Source organism: Melanotaenia boesemani, chromosome 6, assembly GCF_017639745.1.
Source record: "Melanotaenia boesemani isolate fMelBoe1 chromosome 6, fMelBoe1.pri, whole genome shotgun sequence".
In the NCBI taxonomy this organism is placed as follows: Eukaryota; Metazoa; Chordata; class Actinopteri; order Atheriniformes; family Melanotaeniidae; genus Melanotaenia; species Melanotaenia boesemani.
The window spans coordinates 6,711,478-6,739,461 of record NC_055687.1 but is presented as its reverse complement, the minus strand read 5'-3'; the positions used below and the strand labels follow the sequence as shown (position 1 = coordinate 6,739,461).

The 27,984-nt window shown below is 38.4% G+C and overlaps 1 protein-coding gene across 9 annotated transcripts in view; it reads left to right on the top strand.

The window, feature by feature from the left end:
• syngap1b (synaptic Ras GTPase activating protein 1b) overlaps positions 1 to 27,984 on the top strand; it is a 207,054-nt gene that overhangs the window by 22,461 nt on the left and 156,609 nt on the right. Inside the window, exon 1 of one of the 9 annotated variants that reach the window (XM_041987634.1) lies at positions 14,497 to 14,578. The exons of the other annotated variants lie outside the window; for them this stretch is intronic. The gene's annotated coding sequence lies outside the window, so the exon portion shown is untranslated. Of the gene's footprint in view, positions 1 to 14,496; positions 14,579 to 27,984 lie in introns of those variants that run through there. 9 annotated transcript variants of the gene reach the window in all.

The window sequence follows — 27,984 nt, the reverse complement described above, 5'->3', positions numbered from 1 at the left end:
TCTATGAGGAGCATGCTGAACACCATGTGCAGCTCTTTTTATCCTGCCAGCTAAGAAATGCTGGCTGCTCATTCAGCTGAGACATGAGCCAGGTGGATAGAACCATGTTGAGCCATGGTCTTTAGCTGACTGCTGCCAAAATAAGAGAGCCTGATAGATATGAGTTTCTGAAAGCCTACACACAGATTATTCAACAAAAATGCAAATCAGGTGATAGTTAGCAAAAATATTCATTTCTTTAACATTTTATGTTCCTGCTGAAACTTTTTAAGACCAGGTTTTCTCTTTAGCCACATGATATGTTGTGTTAAAGGTCCAATATGCATCCTGAGAAACCCCAATGGTTATCACAGCCAGAATCTCAGCCAACCCAAAACAAATGAAGGTAAAATCAAACATAAAACTTAATCTTTGAGTTGCAGTATTCAGATCTCTCTATATCTAAAGAAAAACAAAACAAAACAAAAAACAGAACATTGTAAACTTTTTTGTAAAAACATATAAGGAAGTTTCCTAGCTCCATACTGCACAGTAGGGACTAGCCAGGTAGCCAGTCCAGCTGCCACAACACTGAACACAGAAGTTTGGAATACAAACCACATAGAGGGGGATATTCAGTTTAATCTAGCTTTATTTGCACATCACCAATTAAAACAAAGTCCTCTCAAAACAGTCTTAACATTTCAGTCTAATTATAATTTAAATCAATTCACTGTATTCCCATTATAATACAATGTAAATAAATTCATTAAAAATATTAACACAATTCTATGTTCATTATTTATTTGTCTGTTGTATTGAAGTGGGAAACATACACTGAACCTGTAAAGCGGATTTCTACATAGACAGGGAATAATTATGTGATCAGTTTGAGATAGTAAAATACTAAATGAAAGGTGTAGTTCAGGCATACCGGTGATCACTGAGACCATACACGCATGCCGAAAACAATTAAATTAATGAAAATATTACATTAAAGTAATATTTTTATTTTGAATGGTTAAAATTTTCTTTTAAAAGCATTATTTTAAAAAACGCGATTAAAGGCGGATTTATGCTCACAGGTCATCTGCGTGCGGTTGGTTACGGCGTAGCTGAAGTTGGTGAGTTTGCTCTTGCAGCCGAGCGTAGGGGCGACACGTAGTTTTAGTGTTGTGTTGCAGTTTCTCCTCCTAGTCTGAAGGTGGCAGCAGGGGTGGTATCGGCCAGTAAACTCACCAGGTCGGAGTTCTTTTCATGGTTTACTACAGTTTGGTAAGTATTTTCTGTTTTAAAACAACAATGGCGTCCAGTATGGTTCAGTGTCTTTACTAGCTTGTGGAAGAAAACAAAGAAATAATTCGATCAGCCTCTCATCAATTTGATCCACTGGTTACTGTTTTAAAATACTTTGGTTACCACACAAATTCAGCGAGAAGATTCAGATATCCGGCAAAAAGTGATCCCAAACTGGCCAATCACAAGGGAGTACCTTCGCGTAACCGTCAGGTCTGGAAGAGGTGCGTGTCTAGCTCATAGACTGAATATAAAAGATAGACGGAGCCTCCGTGACGTCACCTGTAGGTTTCTGAAGAGCAAAAGTGAAGCTCATTGGGTGTTCCTACCATTGCCATCTTGGTAGCATCAAGCGTGTCATTAGTTTGACAACCATCAAACTCCAAGCTGCCTGTTGCTAAGAGCTAACCGAGCTAACCCAGAGGAACGGTAGTAAAGCTAAGGCACACTGTTAGCTGGCTAAAAACTGCGGTTGTGCTGCACGCTCCCTTCTTTCCACATATATTGGACACCTGTCAATCAAAAGGACATGACAATAATTATGCCAAATTTAAAAATAAAAATAACATCCAAACAGATGAGTTAGAAAAAAAATTCACCCCCCTCACAGTTTTCATGAAGGTAAGCTTGACCTATTAATCCTAAAATGGATTTTTGTACCAGGCTTTAAACATGTTTATTTCTGCTGTAAAGTTGGTCTTTTTAACATGGGAGTCTATGGGGATTTGCTCTGTTTTGGAGCCAGCCCCTAGTGGATGGGGTGCAAGCTGCAATTTTTTGAACTTCCACATAGGCTTCACATTTTACTGCCCAAGGTTGCCGCTTGGTCTAGCCTCTGCAGAGCTACGCTGAGCCTACGGTGGTTACGCAGACGCTGCACGACCATAAATCCGCCTTAACGCAGGCACCGTCTACAAATTTTCAGGAAGAGATAAAGAAATAACTTTGGGGTTCTCTGAACAAAACTAAGGTAATTCTGTTATCTACTGTGGATGTGAACTGAGTTACCACCATAGTACATTGGGTCTCAAATACCACCTGCTGTGTAAACAAACAACTGATTCAGAGAGCCCTCCTCCTCCTCTAAAGACAGACCATGATCAAGCTTCAAGCAGAGACGTCCTGATAATTCTACAAGCAGCAACCTTTCAACAGCTGATCTGGAAAACTGAAAAAAAAAAAAAAAAAAGTTGGAAACGGAGCTAGAGCCCTGCAGGAGATTTACTCCTGTTCATATTTTTTTTTTTTTTAAATAAATGAAGGTGGTATGAGAGAGTATGTGTGTGTGGGTGTATGTCTGTGTGTGTATGTCAAGTCATTAAGCCTCAAGTGGGTAAATACAGGGATTAATATGTGATAAATTGTGAGTTAACTCAGGACACTCGTGCGATTTATCACAATTAAATTTTGAATGACTGACACCCTTAAATAATATATATATATATATATATATATATATATATATATCCTTTCACCAGCTGTCATACGTGCTGATGCACCACGAGCAAAGGTGTGTCATGAGTGAGAAGTTTTAGTGACAACCCTTTGGGTAATAGGACAATGACACAGTTCCCAGTCTATCTCTGGATTGAGGACAGAAGACTATAATTGTTCTTTATCTCTTAGGGACAGCTTGGCTTGGCCCGCTTTCAATCAGTGTGGTGACCAAAGTGAGAAACAAAAACAGACAGGGGTCAGGTCACGGGGAACATGACTTGCAGTTCCTGCTACACCAGCGATGTTGTGGTTTTGAAACTGTAAGCTCTGCTCAGCTTCATGTGCTGGAGAAAATAAAAATATAATGTAAAAACATTGAAAGCGGAAGAGTTGTTCATTTTAGTTGCAATGTTTGTTTTAATTCCACATGTTCTTGGGTTTAAATCTTTGGGTTCAGTCCATTATTGAGCAAAAACGCTATAATCAGCAGCTGTGAACATCTGTAGTCTCAAAGTGTAATTCTCTACCACAGAACAATGTGCATTAGGTTCAGGTTGTTATGTGATCAAAGCAAACACAAATCAAATCAAATATTCATCAGGTTACTTAGTTGCTAATCTAACTGCCGATGTACTCTTCCATAACAAGGGTTTGTTGGCATGTATTCTATTTACTAGAGAATCATAAGCAAACCAAATAAAGGTTTTTTATTCATGGTTATGCCTTATGGACTAAGTTGTCAGTGACGCCTGTTATGGTCTTAACTTTACAGATAAGAAACTGTATTAATGAATTTATTCATGTTAGTGTCAGAGCTGGGCTGACATGTGTGAGCATGAAGATGGTTTAAGTCTTGTACAGGCCACATTCTGTAGCAGGATTTTTCTCAGACAGCAGCATAGCCTGACCCACAGGAACTGTTTCCTGGGGTACGTTATCTTTTAGGACACCCTCCTGTCCAGTCCCCCATTAATGTCTTATCTTCTGTCTTTGAATTTCTGGGTAGATAAATGTGGTTAACTCACTGATTAGAAATTTTTGTTAACAAATGATATATTACAGCAAGTTGCATCAAATGAAGATAATGAATACAGTCAGAAAACAACAGTAAGAAACACATCTTTGCTATATCAACATTGGACAATTTTGTTAACTTTATTGCTAGATTAGATCTAAAAAGTTAGAATTGCTGTGTCCAGATTGTGTTGCCATAGTAGTAGGCTGCTGAATCTAGGTCTTAAAGGAGCAGTGTGCACATTTTATGCCACCTGTTGGTTAGGTTGCAGATTGCAGTCAAATGTGAAAGATAGTCGCCACTGAATATGAAAACAAAAATGCTTATTTTTGTGCTATTATACACACATTATAATATTGTTTTTATTTTATAAGATTGAAAGCCCCTTTGAAAACTTTGTTGAGCAATGATCAAGTGCAGCTCTGAGCACTCACCTGGTGAGGCTTCATTGGGAATTCCTGGCTGCTACAACAACAACACTTTGGTTAAAGACACAGATGTCAAACACCTTTAAAAGTTTAAAAGACGGACTATAAAAAAAGAAAAAAAAAGTTGTGGTTGCAAGGTCTTATATTAAGTATTTGAAGGCAGTTAATCAATACCACATTTATAATTTATTCTCCCTATTACATTAAAAAAATATCTAACTTTTTTAAGAATCCACTGAATCACCTGAAATATTTAGTTTAAAAATGATTACCCCTAAAATGACATATTATCCATGTATCTAAATACAACTTTTTACACAGTGGACCTTTAAAAGACAGGCGAGCAAACTTTAAAAATGTTGAATTCTGTTTTAATGAATCAATAACACAAAGTGAACAGCAGTTGTTGGCGATGTAATGTCTGACGGCATGTAATGCATTAGTCCAGCAGTTAAATAAGGAGTGCAAGTTGCACCAGAGCACCCTGACACTTTGATTATACTTGGGGAACTTGGGAACCAAAAATTCAATTATCATGGGAGGACATAACATATTGGCTTGCTGATTTTGTCTAATGGGGGTTTAGTGTATGTAATTACTCAGTGAAATTAGGTGAGAGGCCAAACTGAAGATGCAGCAGTTTTACAAAAGGATGGGGGCAACTGTTAAGCTCTCCCTGACATCCACGCTTCAGCTTTCTCAGTCTATGCTCTGTGCTTAATTGCACCTGCAGAGGTAAGCAACAAGAATAAGAACTCTGTCCTTAAATTAAAATTATTAACAAAAATTAATTTTTAAAATATTAAAAAAGTTTTAAAAAAAGTTTGTGAAAGACCTGGCAACTCTAAAATGTTGGAAATGTACAAAATTTAATGGCAAATATAAACCGTGTTTACACATAAGTTGTAGTTTTGGTAAGTGAACGAGTGTTGACAAACGCATGTCGACATGCACGCTGCAAAAGCATGAAAAAACTCTGGTTACAGTTTTTCACTGTAGATGCATTCAACATGCTCACCAGCCACTTCATTACGTGCACCTGTGTTAATTTCTTGTTAACACAAATATCTCATCAGCCAATCACATGGCAGCTACTCAGTACATCCAGTCATGTAGACATGGCGAAGATGACTTGCTGAAATTCAAACTGAGCATCAGAAGAGGAAGAAAGTGGATTTAAGTAACTTTGAACGTGGCATGGCTGTTGGTCTCAGTATTCCAGAAACTGATGATATAGTGAGATTTTCACACACAACAAATCTGCAGCAACTGTGTGATGCTATAATATCTATTATATTCATGTAAAAAATTTAAGCAGTTCTGAAGGCAAAGGAGGGTCCAACTCAGTAGTAGCACAGTGAACCTAACAAAGGTGCTGCTGAATATGATTTCCACCACTGAACTTCAAGGGTTGTTTGCATAGGAAAAAAAGTCAAACATAATATTAAGATTAATCAAATATTTTTACAGTTTTGTGATTCTTCACTGAATCGTGGCTGCTTATTGGTTGGCTTGTTGCCATTGATGAAATTACTAATAACTTCATTTGTTGTGCAAGAGATTTACAGTAAGCTGTCCAGGTAGAAAGAAGGAATCCTAGTTTTGCTGTGTCTGTTGTAGCTAGCTGCAGTGATATTACTAATACCAGCGTAAATAAGCAGACAGTGAGCACACTCTTACATCCAGACCTCCCTTTGCTCCCTACAAATTCAATATCACCTTCACAGCCAGGTGGAGAGGCAGGACTACACCTCTGAATGAAGCAGCAGCAGAGAGAGAGAGAGATGTCCAGTGTTTCATTTCTACCCCACAGAGTTTGTTTATTTACACCTTGAGTGAAAAGGCGCTTGCAAAGCAGCTTTGATTTTTCCCCCCTGTAGTTTGTCAGAGCATTTTATGGAAAATACAAGAGAAATTAAAAGGCAGAGATTAAAAAGATGGATTTGTAGGAGATAACATGAAAATGAAGGGGGGGCACAAAGTGTTCAAATCACTATGTATAAAAGGGAGAGTGTGTCTTAGAAAGAAAGTAGCCGCTATTGTGAATGGCACACAGATTCATACTCATATTTAATTGTGAAAATGTTTGATTTGGTCGTAAATTTAAAGAAAAAAATGATACATGACTTGATTGGCATTAAAAACTCTCAGTGTGTTGTTCCATGTAGGCGTACCACGACACATAACCAGCCTGGACATTCTTGTTCTGCTTCACTATGATGTTCAGAAATATTTCCCTCTTCTTCCATGAATGGGATGCTTATTTAGTTTTCAGCATAGGTAGCCTTTACATAATTGTGCTGTATATACTGCATTTTATCTCCTTGAAAACTTTTCAGTTTGTTTCCTGGTTTTTATCGACAAAACAAGCTGTGCCTCAACCACGTCCCTTGTGGAAATACAAGTCATGCTTTGTATCTGTGACATTTTAAAAGTTTTCAAGAAAAGATTTACTTGACATTTTGTTAAAGACATATAGCTGGAATGAGAGATGGAGTTGAAAGACATTAGGTAAGTGATGGAGAAATGGGAACAGAGAATGAGGGAGCCAAAACAGAGTTGTGGGAGGGAGCGAGTGGGAGCCTGAGAGCGAAAGAGCGGCAGAGAGGGAGATTGAGAGAGAAAGCAACTGTGCAGCTGTAACAGGTCAGTGTTACTATTGGCCAAAGCCTGAATGGCCTAAAGCAGCTCCTGTCATTCATTTGCACTAGTTTAGCCAGTTTAGCTCATGCTTTCGTGCCACTTGGGGACAGCAAATCCAGTCAACACCTAGCAACATTAGCTGTTATTTGGTGTGTTTTTACTGTAGTGGAAATTTTATTATCAAAGATCACACACTGAGAATCAAAGAAAGTATTTTTATTAAGAGCTGATCAGCAATGAGAGTCACAGTCAAACAGCTTTGGCTGAGCGAGTCCAAAGAGATACACGTGGGCTTGGTTAATATAGACTCGCATGATGTGAAAGCATCAGGGTCGCAGGTGCAAATCCTCAGTACACTGTCTTCAGAACCTGCTCAAACTGGTTTTTGAACGTACTTCTTCTCTCTTCTCCTTGATGAGTTACAGAGTTTGTGAAGAAAATTAACAGAATACTAACAGTAATGTGATAAGAAAGAGAAGCTCACTGCCAAATATTTGCAGGGTACAACTCGTTCTTACTCAGTGAAAACTATAAGGCCATGGTTTTAACAGAAAGTGCAAGTGTCGCATCTAAATATCACACAAGTATAAAAGTTATATGTATAATTTTCCATTACAGTTTTCCATTACACTACCTACCTGGGAACATAAATCCACTTTTTTCTGGTTCTTTTTACCCAACAACTAACAAAATGATTACTTGCTTACCTGCAAAACGGTTGGTGTTGGACAGCTGTGTTTACCACAATTTTTTTAAATAATTTTTTTATTATTTAACCAAAGGAATTCCACTGGGCGTGAGTCTACAGTGCCTCATCGATATGCCCTTTCATTACTTCATACTACACCTAAAGGAGAACATTTTTTTGTTTCATTTCACATTCAGTAAGGCAGAATCACATATTTCTATGATATCTGTCTACTTCTATTACACACACACCCTCTTTTTGCAAAGCCCCCAGCTTGAGCTGCATTATAAGGAAAAACATGCAATATTTGATGTTGTTGTTGAATTTAGGGATAATGTGACATAAAAAAAAAAAAAAAAATTTAAGACATTATGTTAATCCCAGACCTATTAATGCTGCTTTCCACTCCTGCACCTGTGCATGCTAGTTAGTTGTAGAATATGCATGAATGCAGCCCTCATTGCTCCACCTGTGCTTGTCTCACTTCGTGTCAGAATGTCTTTGTAATATTAATATTGCACGAGTTAATATTTAGTGTACTGAGCAGCCCTCCTAGCATTAATCTCCAATTAATGAGCTTTATGAAACATATCTGTGGATTCTGGTTTACCTTTCTGAATAGTACATCAGTTTATGTATATTGTAGTGAGGTATGTGAATGAGACAGAATGTTTCATGTTTGATTTCCTGCCCAGCTCTTATGTCTTATGCTCTGTGCTGCACAGGTTCTCTTTAAAAAAACAACAACAAAAAACATTAATGGTCCATAATTTTTGGAGCTGAGTGGAAAGCTGTTTGTGTCTGAAATGTGCTGTGGAACATCTGGTGGAAGGTTAGTTACTGTCAAACTCTGGTGAGCCTGTGCATAACATGGCACAGCTACTACATCACCTGTAGGTTAAGCTAGCTGGTGAGTATGCTAATTTGTTGTTGCAGAGTAGGACAGCTACAAAAGCAAAGATGGCTGTAGCTTTGTTCATTACGTAAAATTCAAAATACTTACAAAAACTTGCTTCTCTCTTGTTGTGATTGTTCTCTTAGGACCAGTTTTGGACTCGTTACTGAAAAAAGTAACAAGTTACAGTTATTAGTTACTTCATGCATAAAGTAACTGAGCTTGTTTTGTAGGTAGAAGCAGGAAAGTCTACCCCTTGTGCTGTCTTTTCACCTCTGTTGCGCAACAGAGGCCATCCATCGGCCATCCTCAAGCAAGGCAAGTCTTCACTATTCTCAGTACGACACACTTGCTACCGCGGCTGGGAGAGAATGGATTTAAAAACACCCCCCACGCACCCACATGTGTTACCCACTGAATGATGTGTTTACAGCTGTTTCTGTTTAAGTGTTTCCACCGATAGTGGAGGCAACAGACCAGAGCAGCATGGTTACTAAACCCTCACAGAAATGTTGCTTCAGGAGTGAAAAGACCAGACGGAAAGATGAGGAAAATAACTGGATTGTGTTGGAGCTGAACGCTCCTGTAGGCACGGTGTTTAGTTCACCTTGTATAGCAGCTGCCATAAAAACACAGCCAGCACAGGTTCAATCCCAACGTCTCCCGCACCCACTTTCTCATCTACCTGCTGAACAATAAAGGAGCCCACAGAATATTAAAAATAGAACTAACAAAATAAAAACATTTGTTTATGGAACACACACACTGTACAAATAACATCTCACAGATGTTTTACAATTTCCCTTTTGAGATTGCATATTTTTTATTTCATCATTAATGAAGTTATGATGATATCACAACTAATCGACTAATCAGCTTTGAAAAGCCTGACTAGTTGAGTTCAGAAATTTCTTAAAATGCTCATCACTAGTGAATACACACCTACATACATGCATACTAAAACCATCAGTGTACAGATGCATGCATGCAGAGCACAGAAAAATATGAGCCAAAAATAAATAAAAGCTTTAAACAAAGGATGGACGTTTAAGGGAAATGTACCTCGTCCATCGCTCCCAAATTTAATCAAATTTACCTTCTTGTAATCTAACAGATATTTTTCATGTGTTTCATTTTTGATTTGAATACATGTGGTCATGTGACTACATGACTATGCTTGATTGGCTAAAGCACAATACGCAATGTTTGAGAAAAACGAGTGGGCCACGCTAAAGCTAAACTTAACTGTCAAGTAGGAGCCACAAAATATTGAGGGCTGCGGGTTTGAGACCCATATATTAGGATGACTATGCACGCTTTCTTCTTTCCATTTTTTAGCGACATAAACAGTAGCATCAAGTCAAATTTATAAGAGTGCCCTCTGCTGGAGTTAAGGGAAATTACTTCTGTCTAATGCACCAACCCATACAGCCAATTGTCTGAGGCATTTAGAGATTATAATGATTAAATTCAAAGCATTTACAGACATTTAAAGTTACATTTTTTTAAAGGATTTTTATTTATTTATTTATTTTTTGACAGTAGCTGGACAGGAAAGGCGTCAGAGAGAGCGGGCAATGACATACAGCAACAATGCAGGACTCGAACCTCGGCCGGCTGTGCGAGGAGTTGTAGTCTCTATACTCTATACAAGTTTACACGTTTGAATGGATGTTCAGAATTTGTAAAAAAGGAAACAAAAAAGTGCAGGCAAAATCTATTTCACAACTAAAGAACATGTGAGCCAAGTAATGCTAATCAAGACGGTTACACAACCACCCTGAACTGAGTTAACCTGAGAAAAGTTCATTAGATAACATCACATTCATGAAACTGTTCTCCAAAGATTGAAGACTAACTGGTGGTGGTTGGCTCAGCTACACTTTGATATTCCCCAAATGCAGCACATGCAGATGTTTGTTGACTAATAACAGGAAACATCTTTCAGCCAAAATATGAGAATTGCTCATCCAAAGCTCTGTAGACTCTCCACTGTAATTTATTTGCAAAATAATAACAAAGTGTGCTATTAGTCAAATAAGCCATTGAGAAAAATGAGAACCAAAACATGCACAAACACCCAGAGATTTCAAAAACAGGACAATTCTTTAATTTGGAACAAAAAATTTATTACATCCTTTTCAGCAATGAAATCAAACACCAGAGTTTCTTATTTCCTGACTCCTAATAAGTTGCTTTCATTTATTTTTGCAAAAGTTAACAGGGAGATAGTGAGGCCATGTGTTTTACCAGCACCACAGTTTTCTTCTCACCAAAGGATGAAAATGATCCCACTACCAAACACGAAAGTTGAACAGATGGAGGTTTTTGTATTTGTATTGCATTGTGTTGTTATTATTAGCAAACTGTCAATCCCTGCATGTGTGCCTACATGTGTCTGTACAGTCTAATGAACCAAGAATGTGGATTTGTTGAAGAAAGCCAAACATGTGTTAGAAGAAGCTGGAAAGTCCAAATTTGAAATGTGAGATTACACATGGAATAAGAGATTAAATAAAGCAGAGATCAAGCAATAAGACTCAAAGTATGGATGGAAGACAAAGGGGTGGTGGAGTGGATAGTAAAACTGTGATTGTGGGAGAGATTGTGTAATTTTTTTATATACAAGATTGAGGAATACTGAAAATAAATAAGGTGGAGGAGAGGCCATTTATTACAGAAAAGATAAAGGAAGAGAGACAGAGATAGATTGATATACATACACAGGAGAAATAAACCAGTGAGGTAGCCAGAGAGCGAAGGGGTGGGGGGGCTGAGAAAACAGATGGGCAGAAGGAGGAGGAGAGAAATGGCTGGGAAAGGGGAGGGGGTATTTGGAAAGAGGCTGCCAGGAGTTAGTCCAGAAAGTTGGACTGCTTTAGATTCATGGTGGGATGATGGCCCACATCAATTACTTCCTCCCCCTGTAGACAAGCTGCATTTTGGTTTTTACCTCGAGGTCACCTCATGTGTAAAGCCTGCATCTTCCGCTGGTATTTTGCATAGACAAAAACAATATCTAAGTCTCTTCAAACTTTAAATACCAGGAGCTATGTAGGTATTGGTACCATTTCTCTCAGCAGTCTCTCAGGTCTCAGAGGTGACTTTGAAATTCCATTTTCAGATTTGGCAAACCACGAGTGTGTTTAAGGAGAGTCAGACTTGTTCTGAAGCCTCTACAGTTGGTTTTAGTCCCCTGACATATTGAAATGAAAGGGCCTCTTTGTATGATGCTTCCACCACCGTGCTTTACTGTTAGTATGGTGATAGGTGAGCTGGCAAGTTCATCTAAAAATTTCTGTTTAGGTTACACTCATCTTGTTATTAAGATAAGATGAAACATGGCTGCAATTAGCAGCCACACCTAAGGGCCTTAAAGAGATATTTTAGGTTTTTGCTTACTTTCTTCTTGCTTTAAAATATGCACAAATTTCTAAAGACTTGATTTCACTTTATCAATCTAGTTATGAAGAGCAGATTGATGCAATTTGTCTCCATCTGAAATAGATTTTGCAACATAAGGAGCAAAAAATGAAAGACTTTGGAAACTGAATACCACATCTTCATTGCTTCTTATGTCTGCAGGTAGAGGAAAAGGTCTGTATTTGTAGAGGAGGGGTCTGCTTTGCCATTACTGTAAGTGCAACCTAAGGTCTACCCACAGCTTTCATCTATGAGATTGCTTCCTTGCCAAATAAGTGTCAAGTTTCCCCACTTAATTTGCTTGACTGAGATGCCATCTGTATTATTAGCTTCAGTAAACTTTAGTGCACTTTTACACAGAAATGTGGATTAAAGCTTTTGTCCCCATTATTTTCAGACCAGTGTGCTTTGATGAAAGTGGTTGTCAACTCTTGAACCATGTGTGTGAAACCTCCTCTCAATACACACTTTTGTGATGGCTGGAGTGGAAATTTATTATAACTTTTTGATAATCTGACAGTCATGTCAACTCAGTGCAGATGGATGCAGATAGTTTGGTCGAACTAAATTCTTAGTGCTTGACCAGATTTAAGCCATTTGCACTGGTTTTAAGTCGAAATATCTCAAATTTACCAAGCAAAAATCTACTCTGGTTCACTACAAAGTCAGAGATGCAGAAAAAATGTGGTGTTATTTATAAAGCTATTATGAAAAGATTCAGGGAATCTTAGGAAAATCTCAGTGTATAAAGGCCAAGGACAGAATCCACTGTTGGATGGTCATGACCTTCAAGTTCTCAGGCAGCACTGCAGGAGAAACCACATGGCCTCAGAAGGGCCTCATAAAGCCTGATTTATTGCTGCATTCAAAACCTTAAACTATATTATACAGTAAGGAAGCCATATAACAGAAACAGTGCAGAGTTCTCTGGACACCAATTCATCTCATATAGACAGAAAGACAGTGGACACACCTTCTGTGGTCAGATGTGTCCACATTTCAGCTGCTTTTAGTAAAAACTGATGTCTGCTTCTACGTGCTATCAGAGAAAGCTGCAAAAGCTGTGATACTAAGGGGGATCATCAGCACCTATGGTGTGGATGACTTTTTGTGTGAAGGTACCAGTGATGCTGAGGTGGATTTTGGAGACATATGCTACCATCAATAAGGTATGTGCTTATTTTAGATGGACGATACCAGACTTCATTCTGCACGACTTCCCGTATTGTGGTGTCATACACACAGAGTGTGTTTGCTTGACTGGTCTGCCTGCGGTCAAGATTTTTGTCCTATTCAAATTATATGGAGCATCATGAAGAAGAGAGTCAGACAACAACAGCCATGAACTGTTGAGCAGCTGAAATCTTGGATTCAGCAAAAATGGGCACAGATTCCTCTGAAAAAACTGTAACTTTAGTATAAGTAGTTCCCAAACTATAAAAGAAGTCATTAAAAGAAAATGCAATAGTAAACATACCTCTATCACAACTTTAAGAATTTGTTTTAATTTTCTAAACCTAGTGAAGTTGGTTTGAAAACCTTTCCTCCTTTCTGTTAAATACTTTCAAACATCTAATCAAACAGCAGATTTAAGTTTTTGGTGCATTAAAAGTTCCCAACATTTCTGGAAATGGGGTTTGTATCTCAGAGTACAACAGGTTTGTCAGCAGGCTTTTCTCCCATTTTTGTGGCCATTTGGAGCATTCTTACATCTTGAAACGTTTCAACGACTCTACAGTAATTAATTCCCCCATACATCAGGCCTTTACAGTGTGGATGCATTAGGACATGTTGGTTCACAGCCAGGATGACGACTGATTGCAGCAACCAGTAACTCTTGCAATATCCATATGGAATGTATGCAGAGTTTTAAGACATCCTTGAAAAATATCTTAAGCAACATTAAATCTGGCTAATGTGAGAGTAAAAGCACAGATTAAATCTTGTGGTGCTGCACATTGATGGTATATTTGGTAGCTTTTGATGTGTTTGACGATGTTGCAGAGCTTGGATTACTGCATACATACTCAGTGCCAACTTACGCTCACGGTGTGTGTGTATATATAGTTAGTGATGGAAAGAGAAAAGGAGAGGGGGAGGGATGGAGAGACAGAAACAGAGAGAGTAAGAGAGTGAGAGGGAGGTACAAGTCAGTATTTCATGGATGGCTGTGTTGCTATGGGAACAAGATGTGGGCTCCCTATTCCCAAAAAAGTGTCCTCCTTCCTTCCTCCCTTCCTTCCCTCTTTTCCTCTTTCTGTCTCTGATCACTTCATTTCTCTGTCGTTGTCTTCACATCATCCACACCTCTCTCCATCTCTCTCCTGTTCCCTTTCCCCCGATCAAATCCCACCACATGCCTCCTCTCACGCTCACTTTCTCATCCTCTCCTCTGTCATCCATCCTTTCCCCGCCCACTCATTTACCTCTCTCACTCTCAGTCCATTATCTGCCTGTCCACTTCTTCTTCTCTCTTCCCCATTTTTCCCTCACTGTCCCCTTGTTCTCCCCTTCTTGTTTCTCCCTTTCCATCCCTCTTTTTTCTGTCTCTCTGATCCCTCTGTCTCTTTAACACTTACTTATATTCTATTCTTTTCTCGGTTGTCATGGCAATAGGCTGGGGGCGTGAGGGAGCGAGTGCGAGCAAGCGAGCGGGAGTGGGTGTTTCGGAAGTGACATCTCTTGGGCTGTAACCTTGTTTCCTGTGTGGTGGAGTTGGGGGCGGATTCAAGCGCTAGCAGCGCAGCAACAGTGACGCCGTGTGGACGCTTTGGGTGAGCAATGGGGAACCCGGGATGCGCCGTGCGAGGGCTGGGTGAATGATCTGATAGGTGAGAATACTCTCCCTCCATCTCTGCAGCTCTTCCATCACTCTGTGACACACACACACACACCCTTTTACCCCATCCTCCCTACTCCTCATCTAACATCTCTCTCCTCAAGGTTGAAGTGGATTGATTGTAGATGGAGACATTCAAAGGGATCAAAGCCTTTGGCTGGTCTCACACAGCAGTTTGGCAGAATGGGAAGAGCAGTTGTTTTGCACAAATATTTTGCACTAGTGTTGCACTTTAACAGAAAAACACACTCACATTCAGGCACAAACACTTAAGTGTATTATTTTGCTTTAGATCTGCAGCTAATCTGTGCTAATTACAGCTACAGTGATTTTTTAATGTTGTGTGCAATACGTTATGTTAATAATTTTGTAGTCATAAAAATGAATAAAATTAAATCCTCACATAATATATATATATATATATATATATATATGTACATATATCTTGCATCACTCAGTAAGGTGGTAGTATTTGATTTCTGGGAAATTGGAAAAGGTGGATGTGACATATCCTAGATAATAGGAAGAAACAAGAATCCCAATAATTTAAAACAGCCTAAATATTTTGGTCAAGTTTAGCTTTTTTTTTCTTACTCTAATGGCTTAATTAAACTTTAAAGTTTCTGTGGGTACAACTCAATCTCGCCACAGCTGGTGAAATGGTTGAATTGGTTCAAAGCACAAAAAGATGCTGTTCTGCAAAAAAGCTAAAAAATTTACTTTTTTTTATTTTACCATACACCAGTGTTGTGCACAAATGAGTTCATAAGTATGTATTCATTGAACACTTTCATTTTTCTGTAAACCTTCAACTAAATGTATCTACAAATAAAGAACTTGAATGTGAACTTGTCCAGATTATGTGAAGATCTGCAACAGTCTCTGTCTACATTTTCCCAGCGCTACACCTACTTCACACTATGTTAACCATGATGCATTCTGCACTCTAGTGTAACAAACCAGCAATGCTCTACAGGAGAGCATCTCATCTCACCCGTCTGCAGCTTACCGATACAGAGAAGCTGCAGACGCAGTGTACACATCAGACGCCATGTCTGCTTATTTATGAGAATATTACATACTGTCTGACAATGAGATCTCACTTTTCTTTGCAAATGATGTCCACCTGCACCTAAAAACCGGTCAGAACGCCAGCCTCATTAACTTCTAATTTGAAAACACATGTAAAGTTGAAGCATCTGTCCAGTGTGAGAAAATACCGTATCCTTTCATAATATTTCTACACTTTGCAAGCTTTTATTTTTGCTTTAATATTTAGTAAGCTGAAAATAGCTGTTTGACAAAAAAAATTACCTTCTGTTACACTGAAAAAGCTGTTCAGACAAATAAAGCAAAAAAAAAAAAAAAAGAAAAGAAAAGAAAAAAATTTAGGGCTGCCAATTGATTAAAATTTTTAATCAGATTAATCACAGCTTACAAATGAATTAATAATGATTAATCATTATTAATAACTGTTTGCAACTATTTGCCTGTTTTTACTGTACTATATCAACAGTAAGAGCCAACGCTCACTTGTGTTTTTCTTTGCTTTTTAAATGAGATCATCAGCTTTTTTTTTGTTTTTTTTAAATGAGGGAAAAGTGTGGGTGATAAACTTTCTTACCAGGAAAAGTGAGGGTGTTGAAGCATCCTCATCCCCCACCGATGTGACGCTCTCAAACCCATCCATAGAGCTTGTTCCATGTTGCCTCTAGAAACCTCCATGTCTCCGTGCATCCGTTAAATATGTTTGAAATTTTTACGCAATTAATTATATGAATTAGTTACCACTGTTAACTTGTTATTTTTGACAACTTTAAAAAAACCAATTTTCATCCTCTGTCCACACATCTGTTTCACATGCAGATCTATCTCATGTGACAGAATTTAAGGTCTAGTATAATTTATTTCATTGCAAGACACAGCACTATAATTTATTTTCTTACTCAAAGCCAGTCGTCCATTCTTACTTCTAATGTAAAAAATTATTAAATGGACTGAAATTTGAACTAGTTCAAAATTGAAATGGTAAACTGTGAAAGTGAGCTATTCATTTTAACTAATGAGAATTGAACCTGAGTCGTGAACTAGTTCATGAGAAGCATAAACTTGCCCAACAGTGCCAAGCACACTGAGGTTCTCCCTCCATACATGTTCCTCTGTTATTAACTTTAATGTGTTGCTTGTGTCAACTTCACATGGAAGTTGGAGTGAAAGGAAGGTGTGCATCCATGAACCTTTGTGCCAATTTGAGCTCTTGTAAGAAGTTACTGGTGTGACCTTTGTCCTCAACAATGTTTTCAACCTTTCTTTTTTTTTCTAAATGTCTCCTTAGCAAAAGTGCTGACATATATTTACCCACATTAGCAACATGAGTCCAATATTTAATCTAATTTTGCTGTTTTAGCCTTACCCAGTTAGTTGCTGCTTTTGTCTGTCAGCTGTTTGCTCCTAAGCAGATCAAAGTGGGTTTGTGGGAGAATGCTATGTTCTGGAAACAGCTGCCTTCTGTTTCAGGAAATTAGGTTAATTAGAGCTGAATTTGCAGGCCGTTTAACAAAAAGTATGTTTAAAAAGTTAGAGCAGACTGATCTGCTTTCCTGGATCAGTACCGTTGAAGCAGCTCTAATGTTAATTTGATCACAGCAGCTTGACAGTTCCCAACTCTGTAACCTTGTATGAAAATAACACCTGTGACTTATAAGCTTTAGATTTCTGAGTAAAAAGTACTGACATTTTCCAAATGGGATATCAGAATCTGGATCAGGAAAGATAAAAAGAATTTAATACATCAGATGCATGTATCTGAATTGACAAACCAGTTGAGAAAAAGCAGTTGAGAATTGAGTGAGTGATCAAATTTATGTAATTTGAGCTATTGTTAATGCATAAAAATATTAATTAGCTGTACATAAAATGTTAAGACTCTAGAACTAGGGACTTTTTGGGCCAGAGTCCTGCAGGTTTTAGATGTCGCCCTGCTGCAACACACCTGACTGAAATTAACAAGTCATCAAGAGGCTGGTGGAGGGCTTGACAACAAGCTGTTGGAGAATCATTTTATTTAAATCAAGTGTGTTTCAACAGGAAAACATGTAAAACCTGCAAGACACTGGCCCAAGAAGTCCGAAGTCGGCGATCCCTGCTCTATATTATCTACATCATTAATTATAAAGAAAACTGCCTTGGTGAGGGTATATTTTTGTCATGTCTTTGTTTGAACAAGATCATTGTGAAACAAATGGTGAAACACAGAACAGTTCTCCTGTTTTATGATTGCTCTGTTATATCTTATAAATGTCCAGTTTTAGTAACTAGCCCAAGAGAAGGTTTGCAAATTAATGAAAAGAAACAATAATGTTTTCTTTTCTACTATAACTAGCAGATGCTTGTGTACTAAAACAAGTACACAAGCCACCATCAAGATGACTTGAATATCTTGCCTGATTTTGGACAGAACTGCCAGCTTTACCTGGATTTCACTGGGAGAGGGGCTTTGTTTTTTTAACAAATCATCTGCAACCAGCTACTCTCTGATTTTACCTAATTTTTACGTCAACACATGCTTAGCATGAATGCACCGATGTGCAGTCCTGGGCTGATGCTGATTCTTTTTGTCATTTATTTTCCTTCTAAAGTCAGGAACTCAATGAAACATTCTTTATAAAAAATAACAGAACTATGTTAAAGTGTTATAATATGTGTATTACTGAAGAATATCCACTTTAATTGTAGTGGTTTTGTGTAGTGCATCTGCATAGAAAAAAAAAAACTTTCCTTTTAACTGAACTTTGATTTTGTTTGTTTGATTACACCAAAAACACTGGAGAAGAAGCTTCTCTGTGCCTGTGAGGGAGCATCATAATTGCTGTCTTCCTCACAGGTAAGGCCATTCATTTCCTCTTCCAGCACAATTCTCTGAGGTGCGCAAATTTCATTTGAAAAGCAACGACTTGTTTCAAAAGTAGATCTTTAAAATTCTGTCTTACCAGGCAGGGAGACACAGTATAGCTGGGTAGCAATCTTAAAGTAAAGGCTCAGGGAGGGTTGAAACCAGAGCAGACAGGGCTCCCTGTCCCTGTCAACAGGAAGTGGGAGGCTGTGAGAAGCGCAGATTGGTCCAGCAGAAAGGGCTGTGAACACTCCTCTGCCAGCAGAAAGGCAGTTGCTTCATGAATGCAATCGTGAGGCTCTTCTATTGCTTCTTTTAAACTGAATTACAGCTCCAGTATGTTGTTTGTTTTAGCTTCCAGATGTTCCTGTTTCTGTCTTTTGCTGTTCAAATCTTGGTGCAGTTTCCCTTTGTGTCCTGCATCAGGAGTTGTAATTGATGCTGAAATAATATGCTGTGCAGCTCTACATAAGTGCACAGAAAGGGATAAACTTTCACTTCACTGAAAGCCAGTTCATTCATTAGTTAGCCACAAATTTAGTCTGTTTTCTTGTATGCATATTTACTTTTGAGTCTGCAAAGAACCATTACTATATGCATGGGACTTCAGGGCTCTAGTAGTGTGAGAATGTGCTCAGGCTGCCCCGTTAAATGCATTATTGCTCAGAGACTCTTCTTTTCTTCCATCCTGCTGTGTTGTTGAAAAAGATGTGATGAAGTATCCTCTGTCACTGCAAAAAAGGCAAACTGTGTCATTCTATTTGAAATTCAATCATCAGTCTAATGGCAATTCATAGCTGGGAGAGCAGCTGAGGAAAATCTTTACAACACCCTGCTGCATATTACACACTCTTATGTAGTACTTTATTGTTCAGAGGGAACAGGGAAACCTTAACACAAAGCAACCGAAGTAAAAGGAAATGAATAAATGCTAAGGACTTGCACCAGACCACATTTATTTAAAGCAGTAGCTTTCCAAGCCTTTTCAAGGTCTTTTAAGGTATTTATTTGGATATTGGCTGCTTTTTCACACATTTCAGTCCTTGTACCTGACCATTTTCAGAGGAATGTGGTTTTTGGTTTTTAGGTCACTTAACACTGACTTATGAATCATTTAGGCATAAAAAGCTCCTAACTCATGTAATGAACCAGGCTGTGTCAACACAAAACAGACAGCTTTGGAAAGAATCCATTGTGAATTGGATCTTTAGGCCTTTTGTTACTAGTAGTCTTCCACAAAGACACATCATCTATTTCCATTTCCCAAGGATAACACAGTTTTACAAACATAAAATATAAATTTTGCACAAACCAGGAGATTCCTGAAGAGCTATTAGCTGCAAACGTTGTATGGTGCGCAGTGTGTGCTTAAAACATTTGAGGAAACTGGACAAGTGGATGGCAAAAGAAGTAGTGTCAGGTCTAAATAACTATCTACAGCAGAAGACCAGGATCTGAAAGTGGTGTCCTGAAGAAATGGGAACAAATCCAGGAAAGACCTGAACCAGGACCTAAGAGATGCATCTGGACCTTTAGCTGATCCATCTTGGCTGAAGTCTCATCAGAAATGGTCTCCCTGGAAACATGGCTGTAAAGAAGGCCTTCTTAGGAACAGGAGAAAAGGCTGAGGTATGTCACATGACACAAGAACTAGACTGAAAATAAATGACAACAGGTCTGATGGAGGATGAATCCTCTCCAGAGCCCAGACCTCAGCATTACTGAAGCAGTGTGGGGTTGTCTGGACAAAGTATGGAACAAAAGGCAGAAGCATCCAAAGAACAGTTTTGGAAAGTCCTTCAAGAGGTCTGGTTTAGGTAAATACATGAAATCTTGTCCAGGTTCAGACCTTGTTGAAGAATAAATATGCTCCTACCAAAGGTTCACTTTCATGCTTGTTAAAATTTTACAAACTGTTCATTATTTTCTCCTGTTATATATGTTTCAATAAATCATTGCATTTATTTCCAGTTTTCTGCTAAATTAAAGGAATAAGAATCTTTTAAAACATTTGTGTAATACTATATGTTGTTTGAGTGTGTTGATAAATATTAAAATCATAAATATTTGAGAAACAAAAGATTAAAAAGACTGTGTTGATAACTGATAACTGTGTCCAAATCCTGTTATATCAAGAATACTTACTAATAACGGCCTAATAGCATGATCATTAAAGCAAAATCAGTTAATTAGCTGTAACAGCACAGATGCAATTTATCTCCTCCTCACGTCTGACACTGCTCCAACTCCAGCAGTACCCTCGAGTGATGATCGCCCGTAACTGCCATGAATAGTCACGTTTTCATAATAGAGATACCTAATTAAAGTGGACAGAAATGTCTGAGGCAGAGGTAGTGTTTTTATTCAGACTGTCACATTAAAACTTTTAAAGCTCTGCAATCCTTTGATTGCTTGTGTTTTTGACATGTCTGCAGAGTGGTTGTGGTGGAAGAGGTGATGAGACTGAGCCATTCAGTTTGCAGCAGCCAGATATTGAGTTTGAAAGCGAGAAATCTCACCACCCTGTGAGGTAATCGTTGAGTTATTTGTATTGATCAGCAAACCTTTCAACCCCCCACAGATATATTAGATAATTCTAAGCTATGGAGAAACATTTGTATTTATTCACTCTCTGGATAGTTTTGTACAAGTTCATCTCCCCCTCCCTCTCCTGTTCCTCTGGGTCTGAGCAAATGGATAAGAATAATATGCAAGTGTGGGGAGTGAAATGCAATACAAATCTGAGGAAAATAGAACAAAATCACAGCTGATTTTGACATTCCTTACTCTCATAAAGAGGAATTGCCTGGGTAGAAGAGGAGATCTTTTCATCCTATTTTAAATGTACATTTCCACATCTGTGCAGTAAATCTAAACACCTGAAGTGAATCACCTCATAACACAAGCTGAGTTCAGATTCATTAAGTAAGATATAAAAGTTATGCCCCTGTTTTTTAATGTTTTATATTCAGGCATAAAAAAATAGAAGCACTTAGGGAGAGCAGACCTCCGCCATGTATTTGTAGTTTGTTTTTTGCAAATGATTATGGGCATTATTTTTGAGTTAGAAGCTCTAGTGGCACAGTTATCCCCATCTCCCCATAGAAAAGAATTCTTTAAAAAATTCCTGGATCCAGGTGGTGATCCGGATCACCCCCAAAATGTCATCACTTGTTTCTTATTCTATTCATGAGATTTCCTTAAAATTTAAACGAAATCCGTCCATAACTTTTTGAGTAATGTTGCTAACAGATAAAGCAACACTGCCAAATGTATGACCTGAAGTGGAACAATGTAAAACCTGTAGTTACTTTTTATTAAAAAATTGCAGTTAATATTTTCTATTTTCACATTGACCACATTTATCCAGTGGGCCAGTTTGGACCCTCTGGCTGGCTGGTTTTGGTTGAGTAGATGGAGGGGCATCTTCAGTGTGCATTTAAGCAAAAGACCTCATATATCTGGGCCTTTGCGACCCCACTGCTGACATCCCCTCATGACTTAGCACAGCAGCCTATACCGCTCTGCACACATGCACCACTCCGTCTCACAGCTTGTCAAAATGCAGTGCTGCATCATGTTCTCATGGCCATCCGCATATTTGTCCTTGGTGAAAGCACATCTCTGCTGCACTTTGTAGCGATTCAATGGCACGTAAAAATAAGTGGTGGTTGTGCAGCAGAGGTCTCAGTAAAGACAAGAGCATTATGGAAGGCTTTCTTGCCAAGAAAGTAAGATGCTTCAGCTCAATGCTTGCAGGAGTGCATTATCTGCCCCGGGCGGCCCTGGGATATTGCAAGCTTTATTTTTAGCATCGTTTTGGAGATCAGTGATGTGTATAAATCAACATTAGGTCTGTCGGGTTCCAGTAATGACAGCGTTGACTGGGGCTGACCAGTCATCTAATTGGTGGATGGCATTCCTCTTTGTAAACTGCTAAGGACAGCAGAAAAAGAAAAAGAGCCCACAGAGAAGGAAGGAAGAGTGGAACAAAGGCAGAGAAAGAAGTAAAGGGAGCAGACTGTAGAGAGTAAATGAAAGACAGAGTGAGGAAAGGAAGATGAGCATAGAAAAGAGGCATCTCAGCATTTCTCCTTGTGCTAAATCGTTAAAATATATTCATGCAACCTAGAGCTGTGCCTGTTCACCCTGTGTGTACGAACGGACAGACAGAAGAAAGAGTGTGCTCATTGAAATTCTGTCCACTGTGCTTCACAGGCCCCTAATAGACAGCCTCGGGGGTGGAGAGGTAGGCCTACAGTAGAGTAGTGCAGAATGGGGCTGTGGATGACTCATGCTCCGATCCCATGGTGAAAATCTCAGCATCATGACTTTGCATTGCATATTTGCAAAGTTTGGATTCGGGGGCTTAGTTGCTTTTTGGAGACAGCGTGCCACACACTACTGAACTTCCCTTGAGCTTTGTGGTAATGAGCTGGGATTCATAGTGCACTTACTCAGCATCTATCAAATCTCTCTTTGCAGTTTAGCTCTAAGTCAACAAACCTGCACAGAAGGGCATACGACATAGAATCATTTCATAAATGACTGATTTTCTATCTATAAATTATAATACTGTGTAGGGCAGAAGCTATTTATACATATCTGTATGACTTTTAGATGGGATCTGTATTGCTACGATTATAGCTGTGGGCTATGTTGTTTTCAGCTAGATCCACTTTTTTTTAAATGTGGAAAGTCTCTGAGTTCCCATCTCCAAGCCAGATTGCATTCTGGAAATCTTCAGCAAAGACTGACTTTACTCAGATCAAAAACTCAAAATATTTGTTTTAGCACCAAATCCGTAGCTTCGGGGAGGTCAGTAGACTTGAGTCCATATTAATCCTGCCGTTTTATCAAGACCTGTGGCTTTCCTAAGCTACCCTGCTGTTGCCCTTTGTTGTTGTTGCCCTATAATGACATTGAATTGCAACAGAGATAATTATTCAGCACTCTTAACAAGTGAGAGGATTAAAGAACATGATGTGAAGACACACAACTTTAAAATGTGATCTTATTTTAAAGTGTTGTCATCCTAAGACATGGTGTTTAGCATTGATGCTTCTCAGCAAGAAGGTTCCTGGTATGAACCGCAACTAAGGTCTTTCAGTGTAGAGACTGTAAGTTCTCTCCATACATGCATGGGTTTTCTCCTGGTACTCTGGTTTCCTCCTACAGTCCAAAAAACAGTTTTAAAGCTTGTAATTATTAGTGGTGATAGTAAAACCCTATGAGTGAGCACAATTGGTTATTTGTTTCTGTATTGGCCCTGTGTTAAACTGGGGACTTCATGCTGCCTATCCCCTGTGATTCTACTTTGGATTAAGTGCATTTTGAAAATGGATGGATGGGATTTACTGACTCATGCTTGGTCTGGAGTTTTTAATGCATTGGTTAGTGCATTGCTTTACCATCACTTTCCGATACACAGGAAACTGCTCCAGATTATGGTGGACAAAACTGTCTCCATTACGCTGGCTTATCAACAACTAATATTGAGTGTGTGTGGACATTGAATCGAAGAAGTGAGGGTGGGGGTTGGAAGACACCTGATTCCCAAACACAACCTTCATGTTCCAGTGCAGTCTGGATGCTGCTGTCTTACTCTTTTTTTTTTTTTCAATTATTCTTATTATTTACTTACTTTACTTATTTTGCTTTACTATTTTTGCTCTACACTTTAACCCTTTAAATCCCAACCCAAGAAATAATGGGCAGAAAGTTCTAATTAAAAAATAAAAAAAAATCTTAAGACTTTTATTTAAAGGTTCTATATTATACAATTTCATATGAGCGTCAGAGGTCCAATAACATTGTTTTCAAAGTGTGTTACTACAAATTCAGCCTTGGTCTTTAATTTCAGCCATTCCAAAAGTAGCTGTAGTGAGCTCTACTGAGAATGGGCTGTTTGTGTGTCTGAAACTTCAAATGTTCACGAGAGGTGCCTGTCCATGCCCACTCCACGCCCCTCTCTGGGAGAGGATCTGGCTTTTGCTGGCCCCCGCACTGTGATTTTAGGCTCAGCTAGCTGGGGGGTCGGGTCAATGGCAGTATCCACTACTGGGGGTAACGGTTATTTCCCTTTTTGAAGTCACATAAGGAAAGTTCTCAGACTCAGTCGTTTAAGCACACATTCACTAAAAAGTGGAGCAAGCAAGTCTCATCTTTGGGCGTCATACACAGGCTAGAAAGTGAATTTTGCATAATATGAAACCTTTAACAAAATGTTAAAAAAAGCACCTAAGTAAGATTTATATAACAGAGTAATAGGGCCACATTTAGAAAAATATTTTTTACACGCTTTGAGAACAAAGTCGCAATATTATGAGAATAAACTTGTAATTTTACAAGAAAAAAGTCTGAATATTACTAGAAAAAAATGTAATATTACAAGAATAAAGATGTAATATAATAAGAATAAAGATGTAATATTTCGAGAATATAGTCAGAGTATTACTAGAACAACGTTGTAATATTTCTAGAAAAAAAGTTGTATTATTACAAGAATAAAGTCGTAATTGTACCAGTTCCAGCCGTTTCCCCCTTCAGCAAAGCAAAGATTTCCTTCAAGTCCGCCTGTTTTGCAGAATGGATTTATTTTCTTATAGATTCTTTCAAATTCCTGATACTAATGATAATGTGGTGTTGATGCGCCGGAAGATTAAGTAGCTTCTCGTTTGTTAAACCTGTGCTGAAGTACAACTTTATGAAATGATCTACCACCCTCACTTATACAACAATCCTCTTCTTAAGGAAGTGGCTAAAATACTACTCATAAAATTACGACTTTATTCTAGTAAAATTACAACTTTTTTCGTAATGTGTCCCAATTATTATAGTGCAAAAGATATCCACCACCAGGAAGACAATAATCAGGTTATAAACAGCAGGGTTTTGAGCAAAGTTTTCACCATATGTTGATGCAATAGGTCTCATAAGCTGTGTCAGATATAAAAGGGTTAAAAGGGTTAAAGGTTAATGGATTAAAAAAAACCAGTGAAGGAGAGGCATTTAAAGTTCTTGGTTTAAGTTAGAAATAAAAGTGTTATTTCAGAAAGCTTCTCCAACATTTTTATGGTGCCATGTGACATGTCACAGCACTACTAGAGTACCAGAGGTAGAAGTCCAGAAATAACGCTCTGAGGATAATTTGTTTGTTCAGAACTGATGGAGTGACCTCCTGACCAAGTGTTGGGAGGTGGCTTCAATATATAAAAAAAATCTCCATACATCAAGTTAATTTAAAAAACAAACCAACACAATTTAACATGTCAACATGCTGTGTAAATAGTCAGAATTAAGTCATGTCATAACAGAAATAAAAGAATCTACAGATGAGCTTATTTCTTACTCAAACTCCCTTTTCTGTTTTCTTTCTTTCTTTACACTGTTTATATTTTTCAAACTGGCTGTTGTTGTGACCCTTAAATTCAGCATAATTGCACTGGACTATATTCCTGACCTCAAGCTACTGTCCACTATCATGATTCAAACTCCCTTTTTTTTTTTTTTAAATTGGCTTACAAGAATGTTAACATGTACATGTACAGTTTTACAGGACTGGACAAAAACATTGGCGCTGGGTTGCTTTCATATCAGAGAGAGTTCAAATTATATTCCAACACATCTGTCAAGTGTGATTGAAGTGCTCTTAAGGAAGACGTTTTTTCTCTCCAAGGAAAGATGACAACTATGTGACCACTCTCTATGATTCATCTCCTTTCATTTCTTGATTCGCCCATATTAATTAGCTCCACTTGTTTAGGAGCTAATCAATATTTTAGCAGCCTGATTCATAATTAATCCAAGAACCTGAAAGATCATCTGAGTTATTATTTTGCCACAATTAGATGATTGCCTGTTGTTTTCTTTTCCAGTTTTTCCGATGTGGAAGCGCTGCAGTAAAATATGGAGGTGTGGGGGTGGGGGGTGGGGGGGTGTAAAATAATGATGCAGGAATATAATCAGTTGTGACATGCTGTGCATGTTGTGTTGTGCTGTGGGTCGTCTGCTTTTCCTTCCTTTTATATTCACGAGGAGAGTGCTGAGTGTTAGTCTGTCTCCTCCATGATCTGTTATTATGAAAAGCTTGGATGTGTAAAAAAAAAAAATCACACTGAAAAATGATGTGCACAGAAGGTCACTGCCAGGGCATAAAGTGCCACTCTGGGTTATGTGTGTACTGGGTGAAATAAACAGTAGTTTTCACTCCTCTTGTCTTTGACTCTATGTGAGTGTGAAAGTGTGTGTGCATCCCAGTCTTGTAGTACAGCCTCCAGATGTTGTAAGTGTGAATTTGGCTTTTCGTTGGTGCATGAGGTGCAAGCCGCAGGGGAGATGTTGCTTTGCCTGACTCACACACTGCAGCAGCCTTTTTTTTACTAAAGGGTTATTTCTGGATTTAGTTCGTAACTCATTGAACACTTCAAGCCACTTGAAATGGGAAGATACGATGGAGGCGCTGGGCTGATAATTTCCCTTATATGAAATAATATTCCTTTATATTGCCAAGTTTAGGCAGTTGAAAGTGGTTTTTACTTGGAATTAGAAACAAAGGTTAGTTATGGAATTTCAGCCTGGAGCAGGATGAGTGACATATAGAAGAGTAAAGCTTCACAAGATGTTTGCTTTCTGTATCTGAGGCTGAAAACTATAAAGTGTTTCGTTACATAATCTGGAAATGCTGCCTTTTGCTTCATAGAATAGAAAGAAAAATGAAAAAAACTTAAACTAAGAGAATAAATAAAGAGGGAGAGGATATGTGAGGTCAGTGTTAGAGCTACAGATCCATCAAGAATGGCCTTCCAGATGCAGAATGCAAAGTGAGGATAAGTGAGGACACAATCTTGGACAGAGAGTATTTTTTCCCTGTTTACAAAGAAGACAAAATCCTTTATTTGCCAACAGTCATGCAGCTTTTTAGTTCAAGCCAGCAGGAGCCAGACAAGATCGAAATGTTGGTCTTCAGTACTGTGTGATCAATTCCTCTAATTATCTGAAGCACAGTCAGAGATCCTCAAATATCATCTCTTTTCTTTCTCTTTTTATATGATACTTTGAATCAAAGATTACATCAACGAAAATTTGTTCCCCCATTGAGAAGATTGTGGTTCAGCTTCTGTGTCTGTCTGTCAGCAGGACATCTCAGAACAGATTTCTGCTAATTTTGGTGGACAGGACAGCCGCAGGCCAAGGAACAGATGACTAGCTAATAGTGGCAAGTCAGAACTGGGACTTCTTCAATTAGACAATCATCATTTTTAGCCATGACCATAAAACTAACAGAGGAAATGGATTATTAAATCCACAATCACATTCTACAAATAAATAAAAGAATGATTAACTTGAGTAATGGGAGCAGTAGTCCTTTGTTTTTTTTCTCTCTCTTTGAAATGTTTTCAGATACTTTTTATGCTTTTGTTCCGTTCGTGTGAATGAAATTAAGGTTT